The sequence below is a fragment of the Cherax quadricarinatus genome, chromosome 62, assembly GCF_038502225.1.
Source record: "Cherax quadricarinatus isolate ZL_2023a chromosome 62, ASM3850222v1, whole genome shotgun sequence".
Taxonomy (NCBI): domain Eukaryota; kingdom Metazoa; phylum Arthropoda; class Malacostraca; order Decapoda; family Parastacidae; genus Cherax; species Cherax quadricarinatus.
The window spans coordinates 23,304,693-23,323,955 of record NC_091353.1 but is presented as its reverse complement, the minus strand read 5'-3'; the positions used below and the strand labels follow the sequence as shown (position 1 = coordinate 23,323,955).

Genomic DNA, 19,263 nt, shown 5'->3' with positions numbered 1-19,263 from the left:
GACCCATTATGTACCTCTGTAATGTTGAGGTACAGTCCCTGGACCCATTATGTACCTCTGTAATGTTGAGGTACAGTCCCTGGACCCATTATGTACCTCTGTAATGTTGAGGTACAGTCCCTGGACCCATTATGTACCTCTGTAATGTTGAGGTACAGTCCCTGGACCCATTATGTACCTCTGTAATGTTGAGGTACAGTCCCTGGACCCATTATGTACCTCTGTAATGTTGAGGTACAGTCCCTGGACCCATTATGTACCACTGTAATGTTGAGGTACAGTCCCTGGACCCATTATGTACCTCTGTAATGTTGAGGTACAGTCCCTGGACCCATTATGTACCTCTGTAATGTTGAGGTACAGTCCCTGGACCCATTATGTACCTCTGTAATGTTGAGGTGCAGTCCCTGGACCCATTATGTACCTCTGTAATGTTGAGGTACAGTCCCTGGACCCATTATGTACCTCTGTAATGTTGAGGTACAGTCCCTGGACCCATTATGTACCTCTGTAATGTTGAGGTACAGTCCCTGGACCCATTATGTACCTCTGTAATGTTGAGGTACAGTCCCTGGTCCCATTATGTATTTCTGTAATGTTGAGGCACAGTCCCTGGACCCATTATGTACCTCTGTAATGTTGAGGTACAGTCCCTGGACCCATTATGTACCACTGTAATGTTGAGGTACAGTCCCTGGACCCATTATGTACCTCTGTAATGTTGAGGTACAGTCCCTGGACCCATTATGTACCTCTGTAATGTTGAGGTACAGTCCCTGGACCCATTATGTACCTCTGTAATGTTGAGGTACAGTCCCTGGACCCATTATGTACCTCTGTAATGTTGAGGTACAGTCCCTGGACCCATTATGTACCTCTGTAATGTTGAGGTACAGTCCCTGGACCCATTATGTACCTCTGTAATGTTGAGGTACAGTCCCTGGACCCATTATGTACCTCTGTAATGTTGAGGTACAGTCCCTGGACCCATTATGTACCTCTGTAATGTTGAGGTACAGTCCCTGGACCCATTATGTACCTCTGTAATGTTGAGGTACAGTCCCTGGACCCATTATGTACCTCTGTAATGTTGAGGTACAGTCCCTGGACCCATTATGTACCTCTGTAATGTTGAGGTACAGTCCCTGGACCCATTATGTACCTCTGTAATGTTGAGGTACAGTCCCTGGACCCATTATGTACCTCTGTAATGTTGAGGTACAGTCCCTGGACCATTATGTACCTCTGTAATGTTGAGGTACAGTCCCTGGACCCATTATGTACCTCTGTAATGTTGAGGTACAGTCCCTGGACCCATTATGTACCTCTGTAATGTTGAGGTACAGTCCCTGGACCCATTATGTACCTCTGTAATGTTGAGGTACAGTCCCTGGACCATTATGTACCTCTGTAATGTTGAGGTACAGTCCCTGGACCATTATGTACCTCTGTAATGTTGAGGTACAGTCCCTGGACCCATTATGTACCTCTGTAATGTTGAGGTACAGTCCCTGGACCCATTATGTACCTCTGTAATGTTGAGGTACAGTCCCTGGACCCATTATGTACCTCTGTAATGTTGAGGTACAGTCCCTGGACCCATTATGTATCTCTGTAATGTTGAGGTACAGTCCCTGGACCCATTATGTACCTCTGTAATGTTGAGGTACAGTCCCTGGACCCATTATGTACCTCTGTAATGTTGAGGTAGAGTCCCTGGACCCATTATGTACCTCTGTAATGTTGAGGTACAGTCCCTGGTCCCATTATGTATCTCTGTAATGTTGAGGTACAGTCCCTGGACCCATTATGTACCTCTGTAATGTTGAGGTAGAGTCCCTGGACCCATTATGTACCTCTGTAATGTTGAGGTACAGTCCCTGGACCCATTATGTACCTCTGTAATGTTGAGGTACAGTCCCTGGACCCATTATGTACCTCTGTAATGTTGAGGTACAGTCCCTGGACCCATTATGTACCTCTGTAATGTTGAGGTACAGTCCCTGGACCCATTATGTACCTCTGTAATGTTGAGGTACAGTCCCTGGACCCATTATGTACCTCTGTAATGTTGAGGTACAGTCCCTGGACCCATTATGTACCTCTGTAATGTTGAGGTACAGTCCCTGGACCCATTATGTACCTCTGTAATGTTGAGGTACAGTACCTGGACCCATTATGTACCTCTGTAATGTTGAGGTACAGTCCCTGGACCCATTATGTACCTCTGTAATGTTGAGGTACAGTCCCTGGACCCATTATGTACCTCTGTAATGTTGAGGTACAGTCCCTGGACCCATTATGTACCTCTGTAATGTTGAGGTACAGTCCCTGGACCCATTATGTACCTCTGTAATGTTGAGGTACAGTCCCTGGACCCATTATGTACCACTGTAATGTTGAGGTACAGTCCCTGGACCCATTATGTACCTCTGTAATGTTGAGGTGCAGTCCCTGGACCCATTATGTACCTCTGTAATGTTGAGGTACAGTCCCTGGACCATTATGTAACTCTGTAATGTTGCGGTACAGTCCCTGGACCCATTATGTACCTCTGTAATGTTGAGGTACAGTCCCTGGACCCATTATGTACCTCTGTAATGTTGAGGTACAGTCCCTGGACCCATTATGTACCTCTGTAATGTTGAGGTACAGTCCCTGGACCCATTATGTACCTCTGTAATGTTGAGGTACAGTCCCTGGACCCATTATGTACCTCTGTAATGTTGAGGTACAGTCCCTGGACCCATTATGTACCTCTGTAATGTTGAGGTACAGTCCCTGGACCCATTATGTACCTCTGTAATGTTGAGGTACAGTCCTGGACCCATTATGTACCTCTGTAATGTTGAGGTACAGTCCTGAACCCATTATGTACCTCTGTAATGTTGAGGTACAGTCCCTGGACCCATTATTTACCTCTGTAATGTTGAGGTACAGTCCCTGGACCCATTATGTACCTCTGTAATGTTGAAGTACAGTCCTGGACCCATTATGTACCTCTGTAATGTTGAGGTACAGTCCCTGGACTCATTATGTACCTCTGTAATGTTGAGGTACAGTCCCTGGACCATTATGTACCTCTGTAATGTTGAGGTACAGTCCCTGGACCCATTATGTACCTCTGTAATGTTGAGGTACAGTCCCTGGACCCATTATGTACCTCTGTAATGTTGAGGTACAGTCCCTGGACCCATTATGTACCTCTGTAATGTTGAGGTACAGTCCCTGGACCCATTATGTACCTCTGTAATGTTGAGGTACAGTCCCTGGACCCATTATGTACCTCTGTAATGTTGAGGTACAGTCCCTGGACCCATTATGTACCTTTGTAATGTTGAGGTACAGTCCCTGGACCCATTATGTACCTCTGTAATGTTGAGGTACAGTCCCTGGACCAATTATGTACCTCTGTAATGTTGAGGTAGAGTCCCTGGACCCATTATGTACCTCTGTAATATTGAGGTACAGTCCCTGGTCCCATTATGTATTTCTGTAATGTTGAGGTACAGTCCCTGGACCCATTATGTACCTCTGTAATGTTGAGGTACCGTCCCTGGACCCATTATGTACCACTGTAATGTTGAGGTACAGTCCCTGGACCCATTATGTACCTCTGTAATGTTGAGGTACAGTCCCTGGACCCATTATGTACCTCTGTAATGTTGAGGTACAGTCCCTGGACCCATTATGTACCTCTGTAATGTTGAGGTACAGTCCCTGGACCCATTATGTACCTCTGTAATGTTGATGTACAGTCCCTGGACCCATTATGTACCTCTGTAATGTTGAGGTACAGTCCCTGGACCCATTATGTACCTCTGTAATGTTGAGGTACAGTCCCTGGACCCATTATGTACCACTGTAATGTTGAGGTACAGTACCTGGACCCATTATGTACCTCTGTAATGTTGAGATGCTGTCCCTGGACCCATTATGTACCTCTGTAATGTTGAGGTACAGTCCCTGGACCCATTATGTACCTCTGTAATGTTGAGGTACAGTCCCTGGACCCATTATGTACCTCTGTAATGTTGAGGTACAGTCCCTAGACCCATTATGTACCTCTGTAATGTTGCGGTACAGTCCCTGGACCCATTATGTACCACTGTAATGTTGAGGTACAGTCCCTGGACCCATTATGTACCTCTGTAATGTTGAGGTGCAGTCCCTGGACCCATTATGTACCTCTGTAATGTTGAGGTACAGTCCCTGGAACCATTATGTACCTCTGTAATGTTGCGGTACAGTCCCTGGACCCATTATGTACCTCTGTAATGTTGAGGTACAGTCCCTGGACCCATTATGTACCTCTGTAATGTTGAGGTACAGTCCCTGGACCCATTATGTACCTCTGTAATGTTGAGGTACAGTCCCTGGACCCATTATGTACCTCTGTAATGTTGAGGTACAGTCCCTGGACCCATTATGTACCTCTGTAATGTTGAGGTACAGTCCCTAGACCCATTATGTACCTCTGTAATGTTGAGGTACAGTCCCTGGACCCATTATGTACCACTGTAATGTTGAGGTACAGTCCCTGGACCCATTATGTACCTCTGTAATGTTGAGGTGCAGTCCCTGAACCCATTATGTACCTCTGTAATGTTGAGGTACAGTCCCTGGACCCATTATTTACCTCTGTAATGTTGCGGTACAGTCCCTGGACCCATTATGTACCTCTGTAATGTTGAGGTACAGTCTCTGGACCCATTATGTACCTCTGTAATGTTGAGGTACAGTCCCTGGACCATTATGTACCTCTGTAATGTTGAGGTACAGTCCCTGGACCATTATGTACCTCTGTAATGTTGAGGTACAGTCCCTGGACCCATTATGTACCTCTGTAATGTTGAGGTACAGTCCCTGGACCCATTATGTACCTCTGTAATGTTGAGGTACAGTCCCTGGTCCCTGTAATGTTGAGGTATGGTACCTCTGTAATGTTGAGGTACAGTCCCTGGACCCATTATGTACCTTTGTAATGTTGAGGTACAGTCCCTGGACCCATTATGTACCTCTGTAATGTTGAGGTACAGTCCCTGGACCAATTATGTACCTCTGTAATGTTGAGGTAGAGTCCCTGGACCCATTATGTACCTCTGTAATATTGAGGTACAGTCCCTGGTCCCATTATGTATTTCTGTAATGTTGAGGTACAGTCCCTGGACCCATTATGTACCTCTGTAATGTTGAGGTACCATCCCTGGACCCATTATGTACCTCTGTAATGTTGAGGTACAGTACCTGGACCCATTATGTACCTCTGTAATGTTGAGATGCTGTCCCTGGACCCATTATGTACCTCTGTAATGTTGAGGTACATTCCCTGGACCCATTATGTACCTCTGTAATGTTGAGGTACAGTACCTGGACCCATTATGTACCTCTGTAATTTTGAGGTACAGTCTCTAGACCCATTATGTACCTCTGTAATGTTGCGGTACAGTCCCTGGACCCATTATGTACCACTGTAATGTTGAGGTACAGTCCCTGGACCCATTATGTACCTCTGTAATGTTGAGGTGCAGTCCCTGGACCCATTATGTACCTCTGTAATGTTGAGGTACAGTCCCTGGAACCATTATGTACCTCTGTAATGTTGCGGTACAGTCCCTGGACCCATTATGTACCTCTGTAATGTTGAGGTACAGTCCCTGGACCCATTATGTACCTCTGTAATGTTGAGGTACAGTCCCTGGACCCATTATGTACCTCTGTAATGTTGAGTTACAGTCCCTGGACTCATTATGTACCTCTGTAATGTTGAGGTACAGTCCCTGGACACATTATATACCTCTGTAATGTTGAGGTACAGTCCCTGGACCCATTATGTACCTCTGTAATGTTGAGGTACAGTCCCTGGACCCATTATGTACCTCTGTAATGTTGAGGTACACTCCCTGGACCCATTATGTACCACTGTAATGTTGAGGTGCAGTCCCTGGACCCATTATGTACCTCTGTAATGTTGAGGTGCAGTCCCTGGACACATTATGTACCTCTGTAATGTTGAGGTACAGTCCCTGGACCCATTATGTACCTCTGTAATGTTGAGGTGCAGTCCCTGGACCCATTATGTACCTCTGTAATGTTGAGGTACAGTCCCTGGACCCATTATGTGCCTCTGTAATGTTGAGGTACAGTCCCTGGACCCATTATGTACCTCTGTAATGTTGAGGTACCGTCCCTGGACCCATTATGTACCTCTGTAATGTTGAGGGACAATCCCTGGACCCATTATGTACCTCTGTAATGTTGAGGTACAGTCCCTGGACCCATTATGTACCTCTGTAATGTTGAGGTACAGTCCCTGGACCCATTATGCACCTCTGTAATGTTGAGGTACAGTCCCTGGACCCATTATGCACCTCTGTGATGTTGAGGTACAGTCCCTGGACCCATTATATACCTCTGTAATGTTGAGGTACAGTCCCTGGACCCATTATGTACCTCTGTAATGTTGAGGTACAATCTCTGGACCCATTATGTACCTCTGTAATGTTGAGGTACAGTCCCTGGATCCATTATGTACCTCTGTAATGTTGAGGTACAGTCCCTGGACCCATTATTTACCTCTAATGTTGAGGCACAGTCCCTGGACCCATTATGTACCTCTGTAATGTTGAGGTACAGTCCCTGGACCCATTATGTACCTCTGTAATGTTGAGGTACATTCCGTGGATCCATTATGTACCTCTGTAATGTTGAGGTACAGTCCCTGGACCCATTATGTACCTCTGTAATGTTGAGGTACAGTCCCTGGATCCATTATGTACCTCTGTAATGTTGAGGTTCTGTCCCTGGACCCATTATGTACCACTAATGTTGAGGCAGAGTCCCTGGACCCATTATGTACCTATGCAATGTTGAGGTACAGTCCCTGGACCCATTATGTACCTCTGTAATGTTGCGGTACAGTCCCTGGACCCATTATGCAACTCTGTAATGTTGAAGTACAGTCCCTGGACCCATTATGTGCCTCTGTAATGTTGAGGTACAGTCCCTGGACCCATTATGTACCTCTGTAATGTTGATGTACAGTCCCTGGACCCATTATGTACCTCTGTAATGTTGAGGTACAGTCCCTGGACCCATTATGTACCTCTAATGTTGAGGTACAATCTCTGGACCCATTATGTACCTCTGTAATGTTGAGGTACAGTCTCTGAACCCAATTTTTATGTACCTCTGTAATGAGGTACAGTCTCTGGACCCATTATGTACCTCTGTAATGTTGAGGTACAATCCCTGGACCCATTATGTACCTCTGTAATGTTGAGGTACAATCCCTGGACCCATTATGTTCCTCTAATGTTGAGGTACAGTCTCCGGACCCAATTTTTATGTACCTCTGTAATGTTGAGGTACAATCTCTGGACCCATTATGTACCTCTGTAATGTTGAGGTACAATCCCTGGACCCATTATATACCTCTGTAATGTTGAGGGACAGTCCCTGGACCCATTATGTACCTCTGTAATGTTGAGGTACAGTCCCTGGACCCATTATGTACCTCTGTATTGTTGAGGTACAGTCCCTGGACCCATTATGTACCTCTGTATTGTTGAGGTACAATCCCTGGACCCATTATATACCTCTGTAATGTTGAGGGACAGTCCCTGGACCCATTGTGTACCTCTGTAATCTTACGACTACTGCCCATGGGATGGGTCTGAGGTCATAAAGATGTTAAACTGAACGATGTATATACACTTCTTGGTGTATATAAAGCGAGATACCTTTCAGTGTTTATACACTAAGATATATATTTCATCTTATATTCACTGAGATACATAACTCTTTGTTTATACATAGATACGCACTGGATAGACTTCTAAAGTCAGTACCTGACCAGCCGGGCTGTCGTTCGTACGTTGGATTACGTGCGGTCGATAGTAAGAGTCTGGTCGATCAGGCCCTGATACATGGCAAGGTATGTGATGGACTCAGCCAGCGGTCGTTGACCCCCCACAACACCCTCCAGATATGCACACTTACTTCAGGTATATATGCACACTTACTGCAGGTATATACCAGCTATACTATATACCTTGAACACTCTCTTACCCACGCAATGTTCATCAAGAAAATCTATAAATTTATTTTGCAAAATTAGATACAAAAAAATATTTATAACGCCTGTACAAGTGTGTTGAACATAGTTCTGCTTTGTGTGAGTTAGTAAGTGGCAACTCTGTGTTACCTTCACAGTGTATACTTCCCACCTTGTTGACGTCACCACAATGTATACTTCCCACCTTGTTGACGTCACCACAATGTATACTTCCCACCTTGTTGACGTCACCACAATGTATACTTCCCACCTTGTTGACGTCACCACAGTGTATACTTCCCACCTTGTTGACGTCACCACAGTGTATACTTCCCACCTTGTTGACGTCACCACAGTGTATACTTCCCACCTTGTTGACGTCACCACAATGTATACTTCCCACCTTGTTGACGTCACCACAGTGTATACTTCCCACCTTGTTGACGTCACCACAGTGTATACTTCCCACCTTGTTGACGTCACCACAATGTATACTTCCCACCTTGTTGACGTCACCACAGTGTATACTTCCAACCTTGTTGACGTCATCACAGTGTATACTTCCCACCTTGTTGACGTCACCACAATGTATACTTCCCACCTTGTTGACGTCACCACAATGTATACTTCCCACCTTGATGACGTCACCACAGTGTATACTTCCCACCTTGATGACGTCACCACAATGTATACTTCCCACCTTGATGACGTCACCACAATGTACACTTTCCACCTTGTTGACGTCACCACAATGTATACTTCCCACCTTGATGACATCACCACAATGTATACTTCCCACCTTGATGACGTCACCACAATGTATACTTCCCACCTTGATGACGTCACCACAATGTATACTTCCCACCTTGATGACGTCACCACAATGTATACTTCCCACCTTGATGACGTCACCACAATGTATACTTCCCACCTTGATGACGTCACCACAATGTATACTTCCCACCTTGATGACGTCACCACAGTGTATACTTCCCACCATGATGACGTCACCACAATGTATACTTCCCATCTTGTTGACGTCACCACAATGTATACTTCCCACCTTGTTGACGTCACCACAATGTATACTTCCCACCTTGATGACGTCACCACAGTGTATACTTCCCACCTTGATGACGTCACCACAATGTATACTTCCCACCTTGATGACGTCACCACAATGTATACTTTCCACCTTGTTGACGTCACCACAATGTATACTTCCCACCTTGATGACATCACCACAATGTATACTTCCCACCTTGATGACGTCACCACAATGTATACTTCCCACCTTGATGACGTCACCACAATGTATACTTCCCACCTTGATGGCGTCACCACAATGTATACTTCCCACCTTGATGACGTCACCACAATGTATACTTCCCACCTTGATGACGTCACCACAATGTATACTTCCCACCTTGTTGACGTCACCACAGTGTATACTTCCCACCTTGTTGACGTCACCACAATGTATACTTCCCACCTTGATGACGTCACCACAATGTATACTTCCCACCTTGATGACGTCACCACAATGTATACTTCCCACCTTGATGACGTCACCACAATGTATACTTCCCACCTTGTTGACGTCACCACAATGTATACTTCCCACCTTGATTACGTCACCACAATGTATACTTCCCACCTTGATGACGTCACCACAATGTATACTTCCCACCTTGATGACGTCACCACAATGTATACTTCCCACCTTGTTGACGTCACAACAATGTATACTTCCCACCTTGATGACGTCACCACAATGTATACTTTCCACCTTGTTGACGTCACCACAATGTATACTTCCCACCTTGATGACATCACCACAATGTATACTTCCCACCTTGATGACGTCACCACAATGTATACTTCCCACCTTGTTGACGTCACCACAATGTATACTTCCCACCTTGATTACGTCACCACAATGTATACTTCCCACCTTGATGACGTCACCACAATGTATACTTCCCACCTTGATGACGTCACCACAATATATATATATATATATATATATATATATATATATATATATATATATATATATATATATATATATATATATATATATATATTTGGTCACACTTCACAGACACGCACATGCTTATATATATACATACATCTAGGTTTTTCTCCTTTTTCTAAATAGCTCTTGTTCTTCTTTATTTCTTCTATTGTCCATGGGGAAGTGGAAAAGAATCTTTCCTCCGTAAGCCATGCGTGTCGTATGAGGCGACTAAAATGCCAGGAGCAATGGGCTAGTAACCCCTTCTCCTGTAGACACTTACTAAAAAAGAGAAGAAGAAAAACTTTATAAAACTGGGATGCTTAAATGTGCGTGGATGTAGTGCGGATGACAAGAAACAGATGATTGCTGATGTTATGAATGAAAAGAAGTTGGATGTCCTGGCCCTAAGCGAAACAAAGCTGAAGGGGGTAGGAGAGTTTCAGTGGGGGGAAATAAATGGGATTAAATCTGGAGTATCTGAGAGAGTTAGAGCAAAGGAAGTGGTAGCAGTAATGTTAAATGATCAGTTATGGAAGGAGAAAAGAGAATATGAATGTGTAAATTCAAGAATTTTGTGGATTAAAGTAAAGGTTGGATGCGAGAAGTGGGTCATAGTGAGCGTGTATGCACCTGGAGAAGAGAGGAATGCAGAGGAGAGAGAGAGATTTTGGGAGATGTTAAGTGAATGTATAGGAGCCTTTGAACCAAGTTAGTTAGTTTTTTTTAGTTTAATATGTTTATTATGCACCCCATACCCATCCTGTGGGCGGTAGTCAAAAGATTACAGAGGTACATAATGGGTCCAGGGACTGGGCCTCAAAGTTTTGATAGCTGAGCAAGCTACAGAGGCAATGAACTCACAATTTACAAAGGTAATGAACTCACAATTTACAAAGGTAATGAACTCCAGGTAGGTCTAGTCACAATCATTACAAGTTACAAAGGTATTTACAGATTACAGAGGTACACAATGGGTCCAGGGACCGGGCTCCAAAGTTTTGATGGCTGAACTAGGTACAAGGTAATGAACTCACAAGTTACAAAGGTAATGAACTCACAAGTTACAAAGGTAATGAATACTGTAAGAATGGTTACTTACGTTTATACATGGCTGCAATCATGAACAAATTTTAGAGTAATGAGCAATTCACACTTCCACACCCGGTCACAACTGTAGTGAGTTATTGGTGCAAATGTTGATTGCTGAGTCTCTCTCTCTCTCACACACACACACACACACACACACACACATACAAATTCATACACACACACACATAAACACACACACACACACACACACAAGTGAGAGAGTAATTGTGGTAGGGGACCTGAATGCTAAAGTAGGAGAAACTTTTAGAGAGGGTGTGGTAGGTAAGTTTGGGGTGCCAGGTGTAAATGATAATGGGAGCCCTTTGATTGAACTTTGTATAGAAAGGGGTTTAGTTATAGGTAATACATATTTTAAGAAAAAGAGGATAAATAAGTATACAAGATATGATGTAGGGCGAAATGACAGTAGTTTGTTGGATTATGTATTGGTAGATAAAAGACTGTTGAGTAGACTTCAGGATGTACATGTTTATAGAGGGGCCACAGATATATCAGATCACTTTCTAGTTGTAGCTACACTGAGAGTAAAAGGTAGATGGGATACAAGGAGAATAGAAGCATCAGGGAAGAGAGAGGTGAAGGTTTATAAACTAAAAGAGGAGGCAGTTAGGGTAAGATATAAACAGCTATTGGAGGATAGATGGGCTAATGAGAGCATAGGCAATGGGGTCGAAGAGGTATGGGGTAGGTTTAAAAATGTAGTGTTAGAGTGTTCAGCAGAAGTTTGTGGTTACAGGAAAGTGGGTGCGTGAGGGAAGAGGAGCGATTGGTGGAATGATGATGTAAAGAGAGTAGTAAGGGAGAAAAAGTTAGCATATGAGAAGTTTTTACAAAGTAGAAGTGATGCAAGGAGGGAAGAGTATATGGAGAAAAAGAGAGAGGTTAAGAGAGTGGTGAAGCAATGTAAAAAGAGAGCAAATGAGAGAGTGGGTGAGATGTTATCAACAAATTTTGTTGAAAATAAGAAAAAGTTTTGGAGTGAGATTAACAAGTTAAGAAAGCCTAGAGAACAAATGGATTTGTCAGTTAAAAATAGGAGAGGAGAGTTATTAAATGGAGAGTTAGAGGTATTGGGAAGATGGAGGGAATATTTTGAGGAATTGTTAAATGTTGATGAAGATAGGGAAGCTGTGATTTCGTGTATAGGACAAGGAGGAATAACATCTTGTAGGAGTGAGGAAGAGCCAGTTGTGAATGTGGGGGAAGTTCGTGAGGCAGTAGGTAAAATGAAAGGGGGTAAGGCAGCCGGGATTGATGGGATAAAGATAGAAATGTTAAAAGCAGGTGGGGATATAGTTTTGGAGTGGTTGGTGCAATTATTTAATAAATGTATGGAAGAGGGTAAGGTACCTAGGGATTGGCAGAGAGCATGCATAGTTCCTTTGTATAAAGGCAAAGGGGATAAAAGAGAGTGCAAAAATTATAGGGGGATAAGTCTGCTGAGTATACCTGGTAAAGTGTATGGTAGAGTTATTATTGAAAGAATTAAGAGTAAGACGGAGAATAGGATAGCAGATGAGCAAGGAGGCTTTAGGAAAGGTAGGGGGTGTGTGGATCATGTGTTTACAGTGAAACATATAAGTGAACAGTATTTAGATAAGGCTAAAGAGGTCTTTGTGGCATTTATGGATTTGGAAAAGGCGTATGACAGGGTGGATAGGGGGGCAATGTGGCAGATGTTGCAAGTGTATGGTGTAGGAGGTAGGTTACTGAAAGCAGTGAAGAGTTTTTACGAGGATAGTGAGGCTCAAGTTAGAGTATGTAGGAAAGAGGGAAATTAATTCCCAGTAAAAGTAGGCCTTAGACAAGGATGTGTGATGTCACCGTGGTTGTTTATATTTATAGATGGGGTTGTAAGAGAAGTAAATGCGAGGGTCTTGACAAGAGGCGTGGAATTAAAAGATAAAGAATCACACACAAAGTGGGAGTTGTCACAGCTGCTCTTTGCTGATGACACTGTGCTCTTGGGAGATTCTGAAGAGAAGTTGCAGAGATTGGTGGATGAATTTGGTAGGGTGTGCAAAAGAAGAAAATTAAAGGTGAATACAGGAAAGAGTAAGGTTATGAGGATAACAAAAAGATTAGGTGATGAAAGATTGAATATCAGATTGGAGGGAGAGTGTATGGAGGAGGTGAATGTATTCAGATATTTGGGAGTGGACGTGTCAGCGGATGGGTCTATGAAAGATGAGGTGAATCATAGAATTGATGAGGGAAAAAGAGTGAGTGGTGCACTTAGGAGTCTGTGGAGACAAAGAACTTTGTCCTTGGAGACAAAGAGGGGAATGTATGAGAGTATAGTTTTACCAACGCTCTTATATGGGTGTGAAGCATGGGTGATGAATGTTGCAGCGAGGAGAAGGCTGGAGGCAGTGGAGATGTCATGTCTGAGGGCAATGTGTGGTGTGAATATAACGCAGAGAATTCGTAGTTTGGAAGTTAGGAGGAGGTGCGGGATTACCAAAACTGTTGTCCAGAGGGCTGAGGAAGGGTTGTTGAGGTGGTTCGGACATGTAGAGAGAATGGAGCGAAACAGAATGGCTTCAAGAGTGTATCAGTCTGTAGTGGAAGGAAGGCGGGGTAGGGGTCGGCCTAGGAAAGGTTGGAGGGAGGGGGTAAAGGAGGTTTTGTGTGCGAGGGGCTTGGACTTCCAGCAGGCATGCGTGAGCGTGTTTGATAGGAGTGAATGGAGACAAATGGTTTTTAATACTTGACGTGCTGTTGGAGTGTGAGCAAAGTAACATTTATGAAGGGGTTCAGGGAAACCGGCAGGCCGGATTTGAGTCCTGGAGATGGGAAGTACAGTGCCTGCACTCTGAAGGAGGGGTGTTAATGTTGCAGTTTAAAAACTGTAGTGTAAAGCACCCTTCTGGCAAGACAGTGATGGAGTGAATGATGGTGAAAGTTTTTCTTTTTCGGGCCACCCTGCCTTGGTGGGAATCGGGCAGTGTGATAATAATAAAAAATAATATATATATATATATATATATATATATATATATATATATATATATATATATATATATATATATATATATATATATATATATATATATATATATATATATATATAATGATTCACTAAAGCTTACAAAGAACTCAATAATGATCGGACTTTGCAGCTCTCACGAGGTGATAAATCTAAGGTAGCTGTTATTATGAACAAAACTGAATATTTAGAGAAAATGAACCATTTATTGAGTGATAATGAAACGTATGAACCGCTCATTAAAAACTCCACTGACCAAGTCAACAGCCATTTTAATAAACACCTTAAAACGTTATTGAAAGGGAATGATGAATTAATTAAATATCTGTCGGCTAGGTCAGCAACTCTACCATATCTATATGGGGTAATCACGACCCATAATTACAGAATGGATATAAATGCTCTGGAAAATGTACAGAGGAGGATGACAAAGTTGATCCCATGTATCAGAAACCTTCCCTATGAGGATAGACTGAGGGCTCTGAATCTGCGCTCTCTAGAAAGACGTAGAATTAAGGGGGATATGATTGAGGTGTATAAATGGAAGACAGGAATAAATAAAGGGGATGTAAATAGTGTGCTGAAAATATCTAGCCTAGACAGGACTCGCAGCAATGGTTTTAAGTTGGAAAAATTCAGATTCAGGAAGGATATAGGAAAGTACTGGTTTGGTAATAGAGTTGTAGATGAGTGGAACAAACTCCCAAGTACAGTAATAGAGGCCAGAACGTTGTGTAGCTTTAAAAGTAGGTTGGATAAATACATGAGTGGATGTGGGTGGGTGTGAGTTGGACCTGATAGCTTGTGCTACCAGGTCGGTTGCCATGTTCCTCCCTTAAGTCAATGTGACCTGACCTGACTGGGTTGGGTGCATTGGCTTAAGCCGGTAGGAGACTTGGACCTGCCTCGCATGGGCCAGTAGGCCTTCTGCAGTGTTCCTTCGTTCTTATGTTCTTATAAGCCTGGATACCCAGCCCGTCCCATTATTAGTTCATTAGGCTCAGCAGCATATAATCTGTCTAAATGGTTGGTTAAACTTCTAACTCCCATGGTTGGTAAGATCTCAGACGCACATATTGAAAATAATGTTGACCTCACTGAGAGGCTCCAGAAATTAAATGTCCCTCACGACTTTTCTTTAGTGAGCTTTGATGTCACAGTTCTGTTCACCGAAGTCTCTGTCCCTGACTTGCTTTCGTATCTCGAAGAGGAACTAGAAAACTTCCTCATGCCCTTCCCCACGAAAACAATAATTAAATTGATAAAACTTTGTGTTACTGATTGCAAATTCGTGTTTGAAGGGAAATTCTATGCTCAGAAACAAGGCATGGCAATGGAAAATCCCCTTAGCCACTTACTCAGCAACCTATATATGGAATTTTATGAGATGAGACTTCTTAAAGACATTCTCCCAGATAAAGCTAGTTGGTTCAGATAAGTAGATGATGTTCTTTGCCTGTGGCCTAATGATAACAACATTGATGAGTTTCTTCCCAGACTCAATGTATCTTCCATTAAGTTCATAACAGAAAATGAAATAAATAACACTTTGCCGTTCCTTGATGTTTTAATCCATCGTGTCAATAAAAAAATAAATTTCACAGTTTATAGGAAGTCCACCAATGTGTCGTCATACATTCACTACTATTCTAACCACGAAACCAGGATAAAAGGAGTGTGTTCCTCAAAATGTTTCTGAGAGCATTGCGCATCTGCAGTCCAGAGTACCTAGAGGACGAAATCAGCAAAATATTCAACATAGCCACAAAACTAAGATATCCTAAGGATTTTGTCGAGAAGGCGATAATGTCAGCAAAAAAGACTTTCTACAGGACTGAACCTAGAGAAGTGATGGCCAGGAAAAATGTACTAGTTTTACCACACAATGAGAATCTGGCTTGCCTGCGTGAGGCATTAAAAAAGATCAATATAAACCTGACTTTCAAAAACAAGGGGACAGTGAAACAAAGACTGATTAAAAACACAACCTCCAACAAAGTTGGTGGGGTTTACAAGGTCCCATGTACTCTGTGTCCTCTCTCATATATCGGTCAAACAGGTAAATTTTTGGAAACCATAACTGCCTAGCATAAATACTCAGCCAGGACAGGGCAGGAGTCGAACGCTATCTTTAACCAGGTTAGTGCATGTAATCACCCACCGGGGCGGGATGCTGCCCAGATTATAGTACCAAACAGTTCTCTCATGGAAACAAACATAATTGAATCTTCCCTCTTGAAACATGAAATGAATACAGTATACAACTCAAATTATGAGTTTTACAAGCTCGATAATTATTTACTAGATTCCATTGTACACAATCTTAAACAACAGTGCTATACAAAATCACAGGATTGTTCATTACGCCAGGTGGGTTGATGGATTGATGACGCCCGTCCAGTGTGTACGTACCAAAACTTCACACCACGTCAGTTGTGTAGGTTATATAACACCTGTAGCTGTTAATGTACCATACAGTGACAAGCACACAAGATAACGTTAGGAAAGGTTAAAGGGTATTAGTAGAATTTACATTACGGAAATATAATCGGATAGGCATAGAAGTCCCCATGTTTGGTATATTAACAGCCACTGAGGAAATAGTAGATGATGTGTAGGAAGAGATACTTCAGAGTACATCAGTAGAACATTCAAGTACCTCAGGACAGGACATTTAAACAGACAAAGAGCACATTGTATTCTTTTCTTTCATTATTTGATAAGGTCACACAGAATAATAACTATCCATGTCTACAGTATCTAGCGAGAAATTTATTTTCTCAAACCATATGACCTGTTATAAACGATTAGGAAAAGCTTGGGGCTGGCTTTTTATATCTTATAATTTCCTACTTGACATCTCAGAGACCCTCCTACCCCATATGGGTAGTGGGGGGATGATGGTAGGGTGGGGTGGGTACCGACCACTAACCCAGTCTAAGGGAATCCGTGGCCAGTGACACCTACGCTACTCTGAGACCTCTCTCCCTGCTTTGGTTGCTCCCTTGCAACATTGCACAGCTCCTGATGACGTACTGAGAAGTATGAAAGTACTTGAGCTAAAGATTTCCACCCCCCGTGGCTTGTCTTGCATATATATATATATATATATACATATATATATATATATTTATATATATATATATATATATATATATATATATATATATATATATATATATATATATATATATATATATATATATATATATATATATATATATATATATATGCCCAAAAATAAATATATATATATATATATATATATATATATATATATATATATATATATATATATATATATATATATATATATATATATAACAGAAACCCAAGGCAAACGGAATCCAAGCCTGTGCACATACTATGCACTCGGTATCTGCTGGCATGGGAAATCTGGAAAAACAGATGGGACGTGCAACTATGACCACCCTAGGAAATGCCATGCCCATATGACAACAGGAAAATGCAAACTCCCTTCCTGTAAGCTTTTTCACCCTGAACTGTGTACCTCTTCAGTACAGGAAAGACTGTGCTATAACTTAAATTGCCAGGCATACCATCTAAAGGGGACAAAAAGATACAAAACATCCAGGCCATGGGAAAACCTGGGTAGCCACAGCCACTCAAGAGGGAGAGGTTTTTTAGTGCCAGGAAGGAAAAAAAAACTGGCAGGAAATGGCAGAAATCGTACACCAAATCCAGTCATTCCTGGAGTGGAACCACAGTCGATGGCCTCCACTCCAAACCAACAGATACAGATACTAATGCCGGAAAAAAAATCCCCCCCCCAGTACCAACAATACCACCAGTCCGATGACATTCTTCTTTGCAAATATACAGGGTCTAAAGCCAGCAACAAACAACAAAATACCTTTCATCCGTGGACTGCTTGCAGAGGCAAAGGCAATGTTCGCGGCTTTCACTGAGACCCACATAAAGGATCACTTGGACAACGAAATATGGATCCCAGGTTACAACCTATACAGATGTGACAGAGTGAACAGGCAAAAGGGGGGGGGGGTTGGCCTGTACATTGCAGTCACTTGTTTGCACAGAACTGCTAAATGCCTCAAATGATGTAGTGGAAGTTTTAGCAGTAAAGGTCGAGAACCAAAACCTAGTCATTGTGATAGTCTACAAGCCTCCGGATGCAACATCCCAGCAATTCCAGGAACAGCTGTTAAAAATTGACCACTGTCTGGAAAACCTTCCAGCTCCTGCACCCAACATCTTGCTCCTGGGGGATTTCAACTTAAGGCACCTAAAATGGAGGAATATAGCAAATAATATTGTTGCAGTAATAACACCAGGAGGCAGCTCTGATGAAAACTCACACTCACGCGAGCTTTTAAATCTCTGCACAAAATTCAATTTAAACCAGCAAATAATAGAGCCTACTAGACTGGAGAATACACTAGACCTCATCTTCACTAACAATGATGATCTGATAAGAAATATCACCATATCAAAAACAATATACTCAGATCACAACATAATTGAGGTTCAGTCATGTATGCGCGGAGCCCCAGACCGACATAATGAGATTAGTCACGAGGGAGCATTCACCAAATTCAACTTCAATAACAAAAACATAAAGTGGGACCAAGTAAACCAAGTCCTAACCGATATAAGCTGGGAAGATATACTAAGCAACACAGACCCCAACTTATGCCTAGAACAGATTAACTCGGTGGCACTCGATGTATGCACAAGGCTTATTCCTCTAAGAAAAAGGAGGAGTAGATGTAAAACAGAAAGAGACAGGCGCTCCCTTTACAGGCGACGGAAAAGAATAACAGAGCGGCTAAAAGAGGTCAATATATCTGAAATGCGTAGGGAGACACTGGTCAGAGAAATAGCAAGCATCGAACTTAAGCTAAAAGAATCCTTTAGGAGTCAGGAATCGCGGGAAGAACTAAAAGCCATAAATGAAATCGAAAGAAACCCAAAGTATTTCTTCTCCTATGCCAAATCAAAATCGAGAACAACGTCCAGTATTGGGCCCCTACTTAAACAAGATGGGTCCTACACAGATGACAGCAAGGAAATGAGTGAGCTACTCAAGTCCCAATATGACTCAGTTTT

General features: G+C 42.6%; 1 protein-coding gene across 1 annotated transcript in view; it reads right to left on the bottom strand.

Annotated features, from left to right (window-relative positions):
• LOC128687220 (rhodanese domain-containing protein CG4456) overlaps window positions 1–19,263 on the bottom strand; it is a 98,456-nt gene that overhangs the window by 67,715 nt on the left and 11,478 nt on the right. The window lies entirely within an intron of this gene.